This window comes from Pezoporus flaviventris, unplaced genomic scaffold (assembly GCF_033815535.1).
Source record: "Pezoporus flaviventris isolate CSIRO_AGI_PZ_B2104156 unplaced genomic scaffold, CSIRO_AGI_Pfla_v1 ptg000052l, whole genome shotgun sequence".
Lineage (NCBI taxonomy): Eukaryota > Metazoa > Chordata > Aves > Psittaciformes > Psittacidae > Pezoporus > Pezoporus flaviventris.
This window is the reverse complement of record NW_026892600.1, coordinates 1,127,846-1,143,958: the sequence shown is the minus strand read 5'-3', so window position 1 is coordinate 1,143,958 and position 16,113 is coordinate 1,127,846. Positions and strand designations below refer to the sequence as shown.

Here is a 16,113-nt window from a genome sequence, read left to right as displayed (position 1 = left end):
ACTAAAAACATCGGTGTTATCAGCGCTGCTCCCAGGCTGAAAGTCAAAAACACAGTGCTGCACCAGCTACTAAGAAGGAGAAAAAATTACTGCTACTGCTAAACCCAGGACACCACCACAACTCAGTTACTAGCATTTTTTCTCATTGCAGCATGAAAGTGAAATATCATTTTGTTCCTACTCTTGAAAGACATACCTGGAAATATTGTTTGACTGTTACAGAGGTCACTGGAGGTAGGTAACTGCTAAAATAACGAGCAGTAATAGAACTGTAAGTCTGACCTCCCTCACAGCTCTGGCCTGATATATTAATATACCTTATATAATGTACTAGTACAATATTCAGTCTCAAGGAATTGGAGATTGAGCATTTTCCCTTACTCTCTCTCCCGAATATTGGAAGTCCAAGTCAATATATAAGTTGCCATTTGTAATTATGTTAACTTTCAGGATTGGACATCATATTGTTTCAAAAACACTTGTGTTTTTGAGAATTTTTAAGCGATAAAGTTTATTCATTTTCTCTGAGATATTTTACAAATACGTTTACTCAGATAACCAAGTTGTATTTTCCCCAGCGCAATCATTCTAACTAGTCATCTTTGACCCTTATCCTCCCAATTCAGTCTGAATGTACTTGTAGTAAGCAATGCACTGAAAAAAAAGAAAGAAAAGCAAAAACAAGCAAAGAAAAAACAACAAAAAACCCCCAACAAGAAACAACACCACCACCCCCCCCAAAAAACAAACAAACAAAAAAAACCACCAAAACCTGCATGTTTTTACTGCACATAGAAGACATATAATAGTTGTCTCCCCCAGCAACATGTTCTACGTTCAGGACTACTCTATACGTCATACTGTGTGTTTGTTTTATCAAAGGTGGATTCATAGAAGAAAACATCTGCCTTTAACATATTTGTTGGAAAGCAAGTGTGATACAGTTCCCATCTGTTCACCATAACCTATATTTGCAGGACAAGCCTTGGGCTGGCTTTCTCCAAGGAAGACAGCATGAAGGCCAGGAAGGAACAGATAAAAACATGTAACTGAATCTGCTGTACAGGGTCACATCTGGTTGCAAGCCTCAAGAAGGTGGATTTCAACAACAGCACACTCTTGCCTGGAGTGTAAGATTCTGGTTGTAATACACCAACGATGCAGGTCCACAGACACCAAGTCAAGCTGATCGAACAAGAAACATGAAATAAAAGTCTGGAAGCAGATGCCAAACAAGCTACCAAGGGCAAAACGGACACTGAGACTGAAATCGGTACAGGCTATGGGAGTGAGGGAAAGACACAGCTGGTGCAGGAAAAGAAAAGAAAGCTCTAATAGAGAGGAGAAAAGGTTTCTCATTCCACAGCCAACACTAACCAGGACATGTCACTCATTAAGAGAGTTCTCCATTCCTCTTACTCCCATTCCACAGTAGCAAGTCATCTCTCTAGGCACAGAGGATTACCCCTGAGGCCCACAAGTGTTCTGGGAGGAAGATACCACCACCAAGACCTACACATGAGCTTGTGGTTGTCAGGACAGCAAGCACAGGTCAAGAGTGCTGCAGAGAGAGCAGGCACCACCATGGTGATTCAAAATTCAGGGTCTCTGCATAGTGCTGCTATGCCAAAGTGCTGCAGGCAGGCTTCTGGGACCTCCATTAGTTACACAAGACTCCTTAAAATTGTTTGGACCAGATATGTGAAACTAGGCAAAATCCTAGGACTCACAGGATGCAAAGTTACCAGAAATCCAAATTATCCATGATTCTTTTTTTTTTTAATATTTTTAGAGATAGAGGAGAAAATTTTCTTTCAGCCTTTGGTTTTAATCAATCTAGAATGTTCTTAAGAAAAGGAGCAAGAAACAAAAAAAACCCTAAATGTTAACCTCAGTGTTTACCTTGTAGCATATTTGACATCAGGCCTTTTTTTTTTTTCCTGAGAAATAAATTATTTTTTGCATTTAATGCCCGAGAAGTAGTAGATTCACTGAACCCTTTCAGTTCATGCAAATCTGGAAATACTTCGCAAGCCCAAGTTACCATCCCTCCCAGATTGGTTCCTTGCTGCCTGTAATTCATGGCAGCTAAGAAAAAAAAATTAAGAAAGCACACTTATTTCATACATATTTTTTCCCAGTGAGCCCAAGGAACCCTATAAGGCTTTTGACCATTAGAGAAAAACTGTGTTATCCTGTTGTACACCCAGGAATGCTCAGCTGGAGCATTTGGCAAAAGCATCATGGCAATGGGGCCAAGAACCTCCAAGACAAGTATATATGTATGCCTGTATGACTGTTCAGTCTTGCTTAGACCTATTGAAGAGGATTTAAAAAAAATCCAGTTTATTACAAAAAGTTAGGGACACATCTGGACAGATACCATGTTACTCAAAAGTTTAGTTCACTGAAACATCAATTTTGTGTTCATCATCAGAGCGACAGAGAGCACAAAGAAAATTGGTTTCTGTAGGAAGGTCCAAGCTCAGGGTCTCAAACCTGCCCAGCATAGCAGAGGATATGTGGAAGCAGTAATGGAGGAACAAGGTTCTCTATGTGGAAATTCACCTTCAGTACCAACGATCCACCACCTCCTGCATCTGCATTGCCTTACCTTCTGTACCTCTTCTGAAAAAAGAACATGTCACCACTAAAGCTGTGGTGAATCAGTATCTGTATTTCATACCACATTGCACTCTGAGCAGTGAATGCATCGCAGGTAAAATTGGAAGAGAGTAAAGAGCAAAACTGATACTGTGCAGGACATGTTACGAGTGTCACAGCGTTGATCAGAGAAGAAGAAAAAGAAAGCTAAAATGCAAAAATTTGTGTCATATACTTTCCATTGACTAAAAATGTTTCAGTGGCATCATGTGATTACAACCATTTATCCTGCTGTAACTCTTGTGTTAGCAACTTAGCCCATTAGTCTCGATACAGAACAAATTGGACAAATTTTTTAGTTCTCTCGGTTTATTGCAATAATATAACCATTGTATTAATACCTTTAATAAGTTCTTACTTGGGTGATCTTCACAAATGCTTCACATTTAAAGATTTAATAAAAATGTTCCATTTAATGGTTCAATGTTATTAAAGCAGGATTTTATGGAGATAGTATATATTTTCATCTATCAATCTCTTTCTGTGGACCTATGGGCGATAAAAGTATATGCATCGGAATTTGTCTTTAATAAAAGCCATATATTTTAGCAAGGCAATACTCTAAGAGTGGACAAGTTCATTTACAGGTTTCAAAGGGACCTACAAAAAACCCTATTCATCTGTCTTAATTATGTCAGTGTTGAGTCTTGAATTTACTCTCTCTTCATAAATACTAGTTAAAATTTAATTTCTGGTGTTCTGCATGAAGTACACTTAAAAATTAAGGTTCACAGAACTTACAGCTTCAAGTCAATGCAGTCTTCCAGCAACCTGCATTAAAAACTTTGGAGTCCTGATCAAGAGATTGAAAGATACTTTTTATTTCTAAAGCATCATGAGAACCATAATGCGTAAGTGACTGTGAAGAGCTCTAAGCCTTTTGCAGAGTCCTGTAGATATGTCTGTAACACTGATGGTAATTCTGGCAACATGCAGGTGTTGTAAGCTGCTAAACTCTGCTAAGATTTATACCAACTTTTTTTTTTTTTTTATTCCTCCTAATTTTAAATCTGACTTAGACACTGAACTTATTCAGTAAGCAGAAAAAAGTAAAATATGCAGGGGCATCAGAAAAAAAAGAGAAGTGATGGAAATAATGAAATCGTTACCAGTATTTAAGATGGACTCTGACGCTTGAGCAGCTTTAGCACAGACAGACTAGAAGTATCTTTCTGTCTGTCAGGCTAGAAGTACCTTTCTCTGCGGTCACATCAACATGCCTGAAGCACCAAGGTGGGAGAAGGCTGAAGGAGGGTGAAATCAGGTTTCTCTGAAAATAGCTGTGTCCTGCGTCCACACACATAAAGGCAGTATACATCTAGTATACTGTTTTCAAGCAAGTTAGCTATTAGACTTCAGTCAAAACTAATTGAGTAGCCTGATCTGTGTTTTGTCCTGGTCCTACCTGGAATAGTTTGTCACACTGACTGTCCTGGTTTCAGTTAGAATAGGGTTAATTTTCTTCCTAGTAGCTGGTGCAGTGCTGTGTTTTTTAACTTTAGCCTGGTAACAATGTTGATAACGCACCCCTGTTTTGGTTGCTGCTCAGTAGTGCTTACCCCAATCAAGGACTGTTCAATATCTCATGCTTTGCCAGTGAGGCAGTGAGGAGATCCACAAGAAGCTGGGAAGAGGCAGACACAGGACAGCTGACCCAAAGTAGCCAAAGGGGTATTCTATAGCCCAGCATGTCAGGCACAGTATATTAACTGGGGAGAGTTACCCGGAAGGCCCAGATTGCTGCTCAATTCGGGCTAGGTATCAGTCAGCAGGTGATCAACAGTTGCATTGTGCATCACTGTTTGTTGGTTTGGTTTGGGGTTTTTCCCCTTTTAGTTTTATATCTCTTTCCTTGTGATTTCCCTTTTCGTTTTTACTACTTTTCTAGTATTAGTATTAGTATTATATTGTATTTTATTTTAATTATGAAACTGTTATCAACTCAGGGGTTTTATTTATCTTCTTGATTCTCCTTCCCATCCCACTGAGGGGGGAGAAGGTGACTGACCGAGTGGTTTCATGGTACTTAGTTGCCAGCTCAGGTCAAACCACAACACTGACTTACTGCAGAGAGAAGATACCTAACATAAAACCGTCAATCTAACAAGAGCTCAGGCATTTGGCATCCATCCCAAGGGATTAACCCCTGTCTAGGAATGAGACATTTTTCTTTTGGGACTCATGAAACAGGTGAGCTGTACAGGAATGCAATCTTCTGATCTGCTCAGTTGTGTATTTCCTACTTTCCCCTTCACTCATGCAAATCAGTGATAAGACTCCTAAGTGTTCTGAAGAGGAAAGATAAGAGAGGAAGAGGGGCAGGTATTCACTACATTCAGGTCGCTCCCTAGGTCTAAACACAGAAGACTCTTCAGTCTGCAGTAAGGTATCATGATCTCCACACAGAAAGCTTTTAAGATGAAAGACCTTGCACTAACAGGGGCAGCACACTGGTCTACAGGTCTTTCCATCACATACGTTACAGGTATACTCTTGCAGTGGCACATGACTCCTTAATTTCTCCTTACAGTAAAATGGGTATGGGAAGTTAACCACCTAGTCTTCCCAAGTTATGAAGGTATGGAATCCACTATAGCCAGTGTAGAGAACACTTGCTGAAAAAACTGAAGGAAAAATACCTTTCACCCACCTACTTTAAGGCCTATATAGCTTTGGTGACTGAGCAGCGACTTTGCCAAATTGCAGATGTCAAAGGAGAAATAGTTATCTCTGCCTCTGCTCTTCCAGTTGATACTTATCACATGATGGCAGAATAAAGAAGAAAGTTTTGGATATTGAAAAAAAATCTTAGATATTAAAAAAGTTTTAGCTATTAAGATATTCAGATATTTAGAGATTAAGATGCAAAAGGTAACTCCTTGTAGGAGTTGTATGTTGAAAAGTCCTGTGTTTAAGCTTCTGAAGACATACTGTAATAATTGCTTTCCTGTGATAGGACACTAAACCTGCTTTAGGATGTATCGTCATAGTGAGGACATATCACAGAAGCAGCTTTTCATTGATAGCAATTTCATGTTTTATGAAGCTTGCTAAACTTCAAAGAAGCTAGTCTTCATTTAAACAGTTCCTTAAATTAACTCACTTTTCCCAGTTTAGAATGCAGGTTAAAAAAAAAAATATTTCAGAAGAGAAAACCCCGTGGTCATGAAGCTACAGAACTGGTATTTTGTAAAGGAGACCAGCAAAGGAAAGAGAAAACATGTACAGAGAAATGGGGTCCTCAGAAAATGGAAAAAAAAAAAATCATCGAAGTGTTATTTCTGCGTCCTCATCACTTACCTAATTTTTTAAGTCTACCAACAGACTGGCTGGTAACGGGAGAATGAATGAAACAGGGATATAGTCCCATGGAGTCAGATGAAAATATAAAAGAAATTTATACAATGCTTTAATCTATCTGTATAAGTGTTACCACGGTTAATGCCATCAGTAAATTTGGGGCAGCTTCCTTTCTTCTTGATCAATATATGAAAATACTTGCAATCCTGGGAGTCAGGTGAGTAGCAGCCAGACATCTCTCCTCTCCCCATGGAGCCAGGCAGATGTCTAATAGCTCTATTAATCCCTATGAACTAGTGCAGCTCTTGGCCCAATATGCAGAAATCAGGTGAACTCAGTTATGTGCTCAAATTTTGGATCTGATGGTTAATATGCTGACGCATGGGGAATGAGTGGACCCAGCACTTTGCAAACAGTGATCTCACCAGAGGGTTAGAGGGCATAGCTTTCAGTCTCATGCCTAAAATTCAACCCACAGCTGTTTAAAAAAAGCTGTAATGTGCTTTGATATCTTGACATACCTGAAGAAATATTATGACTCATGTTCTTGAACTGTTTGACTTCTTACAGCAGTTGTGAACTGTAACCAGCAGGAATTAAGATCTGACTACCAAATATAATTTCTATAGATTATCAACATCTCATTAAAAAAACACAACAAAACCACAACAAGCAAACCATGAACTATGGAAATGCAGTTGCAGTGAGAGAACAGATTTGAGTAAGTTTTGTTGAAAAGTTCATCCCTTTCAGAAGTTTCAAATCATCCAACTCCAGCAGTTCCTAAGGTAATATAAACATGTATATATGAACATATATAAAAATATATGTCCTATATAAATATATCATTAACATCTCTTTTAGCTTCAACATTTGGCTTGCTAATTAGATGTTATTAGCCATACTTCACTGTTTTTTATAAACCTAATACAATAGTTGTACTTTTTATCGGGAGAACTCTGTAGATGCATAGGTCCAAACTGTGGTAGAGCAACAGTAGTTGCTCTACCAACAACCAGAGTGCAGACCATTTTACTGTGTTTGTAGATCCCAACTGGAATTTGATGGAAGAGTGATAGCAATAATATTCATTCTGTTTAAATAATTGTTGGAAAGGTGGCAATTATCCTAAAACAAATCTGTGCTGTGAGTTCTGCAGTGTCATAGTGGTATTTAGTAGAGTACCAGTTCAGTTCTTGCTGGAAACTACTGGCCATTGAGGATAAAATTAATGGAGTCAGAAGATTTAACTCAGAAAAAGGCAAAAGAAACAAGCATTCCATGTTTAATGAAAATAATATGCAACAGCACAACCCAATCCAAAACAGCTGTTCAGACTGTGAACCACATTTGCCTAACAAATAAGTGATAGCTACCTCTCAGCTTTAACCCAATATTCTATGTTAAAACTCATTAGATTAAGAAACAGATTGTACCACTAGGCAGCAAATTAGACATAAGAACAGTAGGACAATTAAATTGCAGTAGATTTTACTCCAGATTGTTTTAAGCACACACTAATGGCCCTCTAATTTCTTTAATGCTTGGTTGAGAAATTACTTACAGATCAGTTGTACTCACAGCAGGAGTAAAGACAAAATTCTGTGGGACCGAGTAATAAACAACCCTTTCCTCACACATAAGGTAAACCATATACCTGATGAAATCATAGAGTGTATTGGAATATATGTTACCACATCTACATTGGGTGTGCTATTTAATTTGATAGTATTTGTGTTATCTTACAGGTTCTTGAGCCTGCTTTAATAATTTCTAATGAAACATGTTACGACAACATCTTTTTGTCCTCTGTTCATCTGTAAGCACAATTGAAATAACAATAGAACATAGGGTCCCTTTCAAAACAACTTTGATTAACCTTGTATAGTGGAAGGTGTCCCTGCCCATGGCAGGGGTTTGGAACTGGATGAGCTTTAAGGTCTCTTCCCACCCAAACCGTTCTGTGATTCCGCAAAATACCAGAAGAAGCAGATACCAGCATCAGGGTAATTACCTCTTGATCATGACTTTGTTCATTTTAGGGGAAAAAATAAAAGTAGTTTTATGACCAATCTGTTCCACTTCTAATGAACTTCTGTTACCACATTGCAACACCACACTATCTACCAATCTGATATTTTAAAATCTGGCAGATTTCCACCAGCAGTTTCATTCACAAAAATAGTAGAAGGTCTAGAACATTATTAGCTTCAAGTATGCACTTTTCTCCACCACTTGTGTCTCTCTGAATTGTTTTGGAGGAATAAAAACTTTACTTCTAAGACCTAAATGGATCACAATGAGAAGATATTTATTCTAGTCACAGGACCATAAACTGGCACCCATAGTTCTGCTGCTTCTCTAGTCACTTACAATAAGAAATTCCAACTCACTGTTACTGAATGTCTCAAAATTAGACCACTGAAGTCCCATATATGAGGATGTCTGCAACCCCACACACTAATGTTAATAAAATTAAGAGTGTTTTCAGACAGTTGCTAAGAAATGTACCCATTACACACCAGCGAGCTGGACAGAGACAGAACAATGTCAAAATGTCAAGGATAACATATGTTAGGATCATAGCCAAAAGAAGAAGGGATTAATGGGCAGACTGCTGCTTTATTTCAAAAAGAGCAACAAGTTTAGAGAAGACAGTTAGAGGCCAGTTAAGGTGAGAACAGACAAAGCAAGAAACAAATTGTTCAGTAACTTCACTAGCTAGGTCTAAATTAGACTTTTTTTCTTTATGGTGCTATGCATTAAGCAGTACACACAATACTGTAATTGGAGGCTTCAATAATAGCTATGAAAAATTTTAGGGATATTTTTAGCTATGGTTCTTTATTCCTGCTTATACTTGCTTTTACATGACATCATTTTATTTTACTAGGTACCAGAAAAAGTGTTGCCTTAAACTGAAAAATATCTTCACACTGTTCAAAAGGTACAATCTAATTTCATATCAAATTTGCAAGTTACCTCCTGCTCACAGTCGGATTTAGAATTAAAATAAACCAAGAAAGAGGACACTGATACTCAAGCCAAATACAGTATGTAGTGAAGTCCAGAGGAACGTTGTACTGCCTTTAAGACTATCTATCTGGACTGGACCATCTAATGTCATCTAACCAAAAAATCATGTAGATCAAAGCCCCAAATTAAACTAAATACTTAAAAATAAAAGAATTTGCAGGCAGATCTGAAGTAGTGGAAAAAATAACTGGGATAAAAGTGTGCTGAGGGCTAGATGTTTAAGTACATCAAAAATTCCTAACAACAAAATATGTTTGGATCAATATTCCTAGATAACAGCTTGTAATAGGTGCTAGGAGAAGCTATTGAATGAGAAAGAAAACACACAAATCAAACTCCTGTAAGTTCTTCCAGTGACAATGTTCTGAATATGTAGTAAGTAATTTCAATATGCATGTGATCGTTATAGTCTCATTTTTATCACCAGTCTGAAGAGGGAGATATGACATGTTTCCATATATCTCCAAGTCTATGAATGGTGTCCATTCTCCTATAAAATACCTTAGGACTGACCATAGAAAAGGAAAATGTGTTAAGCAATTTATGCTTTGCATTACTGCATACCATGATTTGAATAATTAAAAATAATCATTCATGTGAACAATTTAAAATTTTTTCTTACGGTGTAATTAAGATCCATTAAGTCAATCCAGCATGCATTAAGGTCCACAGAAGAGCTGTGATTAGGATCAGTGAGCTTCGAATTAAGCCCTGTAGTAACTCATCAGACAAAAGCTTGTAGACATTCTGTGAACTTTTATGCACCTTTATGAAAGCAGGTTTTCAGGCTGCTGTGAATTTCTTCCAAAGAAGAAATATGTTTTAAAATAGTTGAATGTAAACTATGCAGACTAATTTCTCACTCCACTAGCCTTATCAGAAAGATGTGACACTTGCTGGAGAAGAACAAAGGAATATGTATATCAAAATCAGAAACTTCCTCAGAGTTTGAGATGGTACTCTTGCACCTGGTGTCATATATTTCAGTAAAACATTTAGAGACAAAGGCAAAGAAACTGTCATACATGATATGCCTTTCTTAAATTTTCATATGGAGTTATTCCTTTAAACACATCTCAGGCCTTCATAGGTTATCTGAAATATTAAGATAAGAGAGAGAGAAACCAGCAAACACAATACTTGCATAGTCAAAAGTCAGCTGGTCATCCCCAAGCCTCTGCCCCACCACAGATGGTGCCTTTGTAGGATGTATGTCTACCCTATACAGGTGATATACATAACCTACGAGCAGGAGATCATTAGCTCCTTTACTTCTGATGAACAGCTGGATCATTGCAAAGATGTTACGTGATGAGGAAGGAAAGGAAAATTAGTTCATTTTAATAGAGTATATTGCAGGAAAGAGAAAATCCAACAGAGACACAAATGAGATTGCCCTATATAGATTTAACACCACATGTATCTTTATTGAGGCCACTCATATAGGGATTTTATTTAACACACAGCTGTATGTGGTGAAGTGCAGGGCCTACAGGAACATTTAAATCTCTCCGTTTCAGTTCTTGTGAAGAAACATGAAAAGCATGAGGAAAGACAGAACATCAATTTCTTTTTGCTGCATATTAAAAAGCCTGAAACATTCAGCTATAAAAAGCTGAAATGAGCGTTGTTACCAGCATTTTGAACCTTCATGGTTTGAACTGGGTTTGTAAGGCTTTACTAATAATTATCTTATCAGGCTTCTAATTCATAAAAAACCTTTTAATTAGGTTCTTTTGAAAATAAATGAAGGTGGTAAGGCCCTGGCGTAAGTTGCCTAGAGAAGTTGTGGCTGCACCATCCCAGTCAGTGGTCAAGGCCAGACTAGATGGGGCTTGGAGCAACCTAATCTAGTGGAAGGTTTCCCTGCCCATGGCCGGGGGTTGGAACTGGATGAGCTTTGAGGTCCCTTCCAATCCAAACCAGTCTGGGATTCTATGAAAGTAACCCTGACAATAACATATACTCATCACAAGACTTCACTCTTCCCTGTAAGTGTGCAAGTGTGTCCAATTATCCTGCTTACTGATGCAGCATAACAGTTTCACTCCTAACCAGCAGTGTGTTCTCTCCCCTTGTAAGGGTGAAGACTGAAACAGATGTTTGAAAAGTTATCCTCTGCAACAATTTTTAGCCCATCTGGCAGCTGTTTATCAGAAACATTTTTAATCTTTTAATTATTCCTTTCTTAATAATGAAAACTAAAATAAATTTGATGACTGAAAGTTGCATTTTAGAAAAGAGCTATGTAAATAAGTAAAACCTAACCTTTAAATACCCCCTTTTAAATAAGAACTGACAGTTTACTGGAATAGCCATACTTCAAAGCAATTATATTTGCTTTCTTCTCACATTTCATAAAAAATGGCACATAGGAGCATAGGAGACCTGTCCCATGAAGACTGGCATGTGCAATAGTAATGATGAAGTATGACATATGAGCATCAAATCCTAAAATCATAAGAACTTATATGAGTAATAAATAACAGAAATAAGAACTGGGCCCTACAGAGCCCCTTCCTCTTCAAAATGCATTAAGTATTTTTTTAAACAAGGAGGTAGCTGGAAAGGCTCAAATAATACAATCTCAGAAGCATTTTTAATATAATTTGTTTTTTAATGCTACTGGTTTTGATCAAGCAGGAGTGGAGTAAAGTGACTGTTCTCTTGCTGGACCTGTCTCAGCCAAAATAGCAATCAAGACAGCAGCAGAGTCTTGGGAACAGGGATGGTACAGCTGTCATCATCCTTATGAGGATGATAATTTCCATAAGACTGGATGTAAAGTCTGATTATCTTTCTGTGGTTTTTTGCTTAACTTCCAGCTTTTTCCCGTACTGGTTTGAAAAGGCTTCTTACGATCTAACAGGTCCATAACAGACTTCAAATGTTTCTTCTGAGGTAGAACATAGCACCTGCAGATGCCCCTGTGGAAGTAAGTAAAATGGTTTAGTTTGACTAAAGAGGCCCATTAATTTAAAGAGGGAGATAGAAAGAGACTGAGGTAGTTTCTTTTCAACTTCCTAAATTATTATAGAGCTAGAGTGCTTTTGACTGTAGCTCTCCTTTTAATATCCTCCACAAAAATGTCTTGGAATAATTTGAATCCCATGATAGCTGTTTGTTCCTGGTTAATTAATTTGTCTCTGCTCGAGACTCCCAGCTAGTGATGTTTTCTCATACTAGAGAAGTTCTGAGGAAAGGGGATCAGGAATTTCACAGCTTCACAGTTAGATTTGTTGAATGCAATTTGTGCTTTGCTTTATGTTCTGCATTCTCATTCAAAACCCTGTGAAGTTCCAAATGTTGAACTTATATTTGGATGCAAGAAGAAACTTCAAATTCAGTGAAGAGTGTGAAGGCCATGCAGTTGACTCAGGGCCATGTGGTTTCATGTCTGTGAGTTTTACTTGCTTGTCAACTTTGTTTAAAAGACCATTGTGCTTACTTGCTTATTCATTAAATGTCTTCCATATCACAGTTAAAAAGATTACATTGAACAGGTTAAATCCTTAGATATAATCGAAAAAAGGAATAAAATATACTCCTTAAGAGGGAAGCAACACCTGATGGCATATGACTGCAATAATATAGGAACCTTAAACTTGGGCTCCTGAATTTCAGGGCTTGGATTTGAACTTGGGTATGACTGCCCTTCTTTGAATAGCTTGTGCAGAGGTCTTTCAAATTGACTGTAAAAAAGGAAGATAATTTATAACACTTTCTTGGTGCTGAGGAGTCTCCAGGAACATTAATCATTTGCAATGGAAACACTAGAAAAATCAGCTGACATTTCAGTGCAATTTGCTTTGCTGTCTTATTGGTGGATCCAGACCAAATTTCCAACACATCTTGAAGGGGACTGTAATTCTATACTACCTCCTTGGTCATTCTGGGATCCTTTCCACCCTAGGCCATGCCAGTAAAAACATGCAATGCTCTGAAAGAGAGTGGGAATAGATCCTGCAATTCAGATGTGGATCATACGTTGCATACGTTTCTTAATTTAAAGTACGCAGTGAGAGGGAAAAGCTAATCCAGCTCCCAAGAAATTTTTTTCAGACTTGGCAATCAGCTGTACCACAGATAAAATTCTGATGAGAGTGAAGTAGGCAGAATCATATGAGAAGTCACATTTTCAGAGAAGCCAGCATATGTAGTGTAAGGAACAGAAGTGATCTGACTGGTTGAATACTATGCAGAAATGTAATTCTAACACAGATAATCGCTCTCACTCTTTAGCTTCAATTTTTTTTTTTATAGAGTGTGGCAGTACATCACCTGGATAGAGCCCACGTGAATTTAGGAGTTAATATCAATAATGACATTTATTTCATAACTAATAGAAATATTCCAGTCTATGCTTCCCAGCTTGCTGCATAGGTTTCTCTCGGCACCTCAAAAAAGCTAAACATGGAGCTAATAATTTTGTACTGATTTCTCTACCAGTGCACATCAATCTGTTAACAGGACATGGTGGAGTATGTGGAAAAATTCAAACATAACAGTACAAGCGACTTATGTAACATGAGAAACTTGTCATGCAAGAGATGGCAGCTACAGAATGGCATTAAAGTGATTTAAATCACAGCAATAGATCAGTTGAGTTTGGAGCAATCTTAGCAAGACAAAAAGAAACCTCAGTAAAAGAATAAAGAACGTATTCAGTTCTCATTTGGATTCTCAGTGTCATGCAAGTTTCTGATGTTCACTGTAGCACCAACTATAGAGAAACTTATTGTAATGTCAGGGTACTCAGATTGTGAGCTGTGGAGTACTGATGTCCAGTGAGTGACTGAAAGCTCTTAACTTAGTTTTTGCCTCATTAGTCATCCCAGAGTGAACACTACTTGTAGAAACATAGGCGTAGTAGTCTGTTCTCTCATTCCAAGAGCACCTGTGAAAGGCTAGGTAACAAAACTCCTTGAAGACCTTAGAAAATATTATATGAATATTTCATAGGAAAAACAAAAATACAAAGGGAAGAACCAACTGTGTTTATTTGGTCCTTGAAATATCTCGTAACACATTACAAGGTAACAGATTGTGTGGCCCGTATTTCACAAAGTATATTCAGTGAACGAAAACTAGCACCCTTCATACAGCCAAACATGTGCAACTAAGCACAGGAAAACAAAGAAGTCTCTCAGGGTCCCGAATGATGTGTTTTGACTTTTGAAAGAAGTGTTTGTCCAGAGAAAGATGAAGGCTGGACGGATATAATACAGCTGTGAATTTCCAGGGAATGAACTGCATTTGTAGGCTGGAGAGGAGAACAGAGATCAAGATTAAAAGCCTTAGAGCTGTTTAGTTTGGCTGGGATTCATTGCCAACACGTATGAATACTGCTATTTATTTTAACAGTTCTAGCTATGCTCTGTTTATGGCTGCAGCATTTCACTAGCATTATTTCCTCCCTTCCCTTCAACGTGCCTTCCCGTCCTCTTCTTTTATCTACTTCAGGTCTCTTTAATAATTTACAGGGTATTTTCTCTATTTATCCTTATTTCCTAACCATTACCTTTGCCATTTTCTGTCACAACAGAATCTCTGAGTTAATAAAGGAATATTACATATGAGGTCAAATTATAGCAGCCAGTGTAAAAAGTGTTCAAGTTAGGGGTTAGTGAATGAAACCCTTTCTCAGCTCATAAAAATTATGGCAGGGAGTATTTCATAGCTTAGTGTGGTACACTCTAAAAGTCACTTTAGAAAGAACTTCAGTACAAGTAGCAATACCCTACTGGTGCTTCCTCACTCTGAAGCAGAAAGTTCAGCACTGGAGTCGGTTTCCATACTATCATGTGTTGGCAATGTCATCAAAATCAATGCAATTCCATCCATAATTGAAAAAGTGAATTGGGTTACCAAGAAGTCAACCTCTTTAAAAGTACGGATCAATGCTCACATCTTCAAGTTTTGTACATGAAAGATGAATAGTTAGAGATTGACAAGTAGCTATGGCAACAGCTAATTTTGGTGACCAGTCATACAAACCAAACAACGAATAGAAAATCATCCAAGATACAATAAAAGCCAATAATTAGCAAAACTTATGGATCAAAATATATTCACACAATTTTCTCATTGCATGTCTCTGTTTATAACATTATTTTAAAGATATTTTAGCAATTGAAAGTTTAGTAAGAAGTAATACATTCTCATAACAAGTATTACTTTTGTCCGTGCAATTGAATTTTGGAAAACAATTGTCTTTTTGTCCAATACTAGGGATTTAGTTTATCTAGGTCTAAATAACTTCTTGCACAAGGCTATAGCCTATGCATTGGTGATGTCTTCAACGACAGTATATAGTAGGTCTGCTATGTAGAAACTGAAAAATGTAAATAAATTATACTTAGCCCAATTTGTGTTGTCGTGGTTTAAACCCAGTCAGGTAACTTGTTCACTCACTCCCAGTGAGTGGTGCCAAGCTGACAACAATCAAGGTCCGTGTTCGTCTCCCCCCCCTCCCTGCACCGGGGCTCTCCCCTTCCCCGCTCCCGGAGGAACGGGGAGGAGGATCGAGAGAGTGCAACTCCTACGGGTTGAGACAAGAACAGTCCAGCAACAAATCACCACCGCTACTATCAGCTAAAACAATGATAAGGGAAAATAACAAGGGAAGAGAATACGATACCACCGGCCAAGAAAACGAGTTCCACCCGGAAGCCCCTGTCCTTCCGGGCAACTCCCAGTTACCCCCCACCCCGGGCATGACGTGCTGTGGTATGGAATACCTCCCCGGCTAGCCCGGGTCAGGCGCCCCGTCTCTGCTTCCTCACAGCTTCCCCTCCTCCCTGGCAGAGCATGAGCCTCACAAAGTCCTTGGTCAGGGTAAACATCACTTAGCAACAACCGAAAACATCGGCTTCACCAACGCTGTTCTCAAAACTAGAAGTCAAAACACAGCACTGCACCAGTTAACACAAAGGAAAAAACATGACTGCTACTGCTGAACCCAGGACATGTGTATTTATGTGTGCAGAAATAATTTAAAAGATTTGAAAAGCAAGGAAATTATTTCATTTTTAATTATTTCGTTCCCGATAGAACCCTACATAAATTATTGGGTTTATTTATCATTGAAAGGTCATTCTTAATTTCCACAAT

At 38.1% G+C, this 16,113-nt stretch overlaps 3 protein-coding genes across 3 annotated transcripts in view; 2 read left to right on the top strand and 1 right to left on the bottom strand.

Annotated features, from left to right (window-relative positions):
* Positions 1-16,113, top strand: part of LOC133277187 (cytochrome c oxidase subunit 7C, mitochondrial) — a 568,656-nt gene that overhangs the window by 33,962 nt on the left and 518,581 nt on the right. The gene's annotated exons all lie outside the window — the stretch shown is intronic.
* Positions 1-16,113, bottom strand: part of LOC133277177 (uncharacterized) — a 757,253-nt gene that overhangs the window by 600,190 nt on the left and 140,950 nt on the right. The window lies entirely within an intron of this gene.
* LOC133277186 (uncharacterized) overlaps positions 1-16,113 on the top strand; it is a 490,593-nt gene that overhangs the window by 402,558 nt on the left and 71,922 nt on the right. The gene's annotated exons all lie outside the window — the stretch shown is intronic.